This window comes from Formica exsecta, unplaced genomic scaffold, assembly GCF_003651465.1.
Source record: "Formica exsecta isolate Colony F162 unplaced genomic scaffold, ASM365146v1 scaffold969, whole genome shotgun sequence".
NCBI classification, from domain to species: domain Eukaryota; kingdom Metazoa; phylum Arthropoda; class Insecta; order Hymenoptera; family Formicidae; genus Formica; species Formica exsecta.
In genome coordinates this window covers 36,118-37,514 of record NW_021853732.1, presented here as the reverse complement: position 1 = coordinate 37,514, position 1,397 = coordinate 36,118, and positions in this window count along the sequence as shown.

Below are 1,397 nucleotides of genomic sequence, written 5' to 3'. Positions count from 1 at the left end.
TTTCCCTGTTGATTATATACGTGTAACTAGGTAATTTGCAGTCATCTCGAACGAGTTCAATTTTTTATCTTCTTGTAAGTATATAAGAGGAAAATCAAGATTTAATGACAGGATGCGATTGATAATTTGATCATGTAAAAGCGTTTGCGCTCGAGTTAAATGTAATTTGTTGTTCGAGACTGTAATACGAGATTTGTACTGTTTATAAGCAATTTGCGCTGATGATTTCATAATTTTATACATTTTATATAATTTTCGTTTGGATTGAAAATTTAATTGCTCTGTCACTTTTCTATCTTCATTACACAGTATTTCCTTGTTATATTCAAAGTATTACAGAATTATGATAATTTCCGGTTATGTAATTCACCTGGTTGCGATTCAGTCATTTCGAAACCTCGGAATCTGACTCTCTATTCTCTCGGTCAATGATCGTCTTTGACCGAGAAGTCACAATATAGAGTAAACATACGCGAAATTGCTACTTTAAAAATTAGGACGGATTTCACTGATTTGATTGAATGTCCCGTTATGTCTTGTGCGAACGAAATCTACTGAAATGGAGATTTGTTTGTTTTAAGTAGAGTAGTAGAGCATGAAAAATATGAATTTTTATCGATATTTTTTAATTACATAACTAATAATAAAAATTTTTGTTACTATCTTTTTATTTACAAAATAAGTTGTTTGTTTTATTATATGATAAAACACATAATTTGATAATATAATATATAAAAATATTTTATATACATTTTATGTATCTATATAAATCATATATATAATACTTTTCAATATACAATCTACATATAATATATTTACGTAATACAACAAATTACTATAAACAAATTAACACAACAAATTAATAAAAAATTTGTTCATAGAATCTCTTTTTTTTCTCTATCTTTTTTAAATTTATAAAAATCGATATCCAGGAATAGAATAAAAAAATAATTAATATAACAATCTTTCTGCAATTTAATAGATCGAATATTTCATTACGCAAATCTTATTAACCTTGATTTTCACAATAAATCTTTTTTGAGAATGTAAAATTTTCTCTCTAACAGTAACTTAATTTTACATTTTTTAGCGCATGTTACACATTCTAGCTAATAGCATAGTAAATTGCATTAAAATAGCTCTTTTTATTTTAGTCTAAATGTTTTAAAATTGTGTTTATATAAGAAAACATTGCTGAGAAATCGAAATTATATACAGCATAAGAAAAACGATAAAGAGTGATCATAGTTTCTATTAAAAAAAGAAATCGAGTATAGCTGGCTTTTCACACTAATAATTTCCGTAAATTTTTAATACATAACGAAACCAATCGTTCCGAGATAAGATAATTAAATTGGAGATATTTGAACATGCGTCATCTAATTTGTTTATTTTTA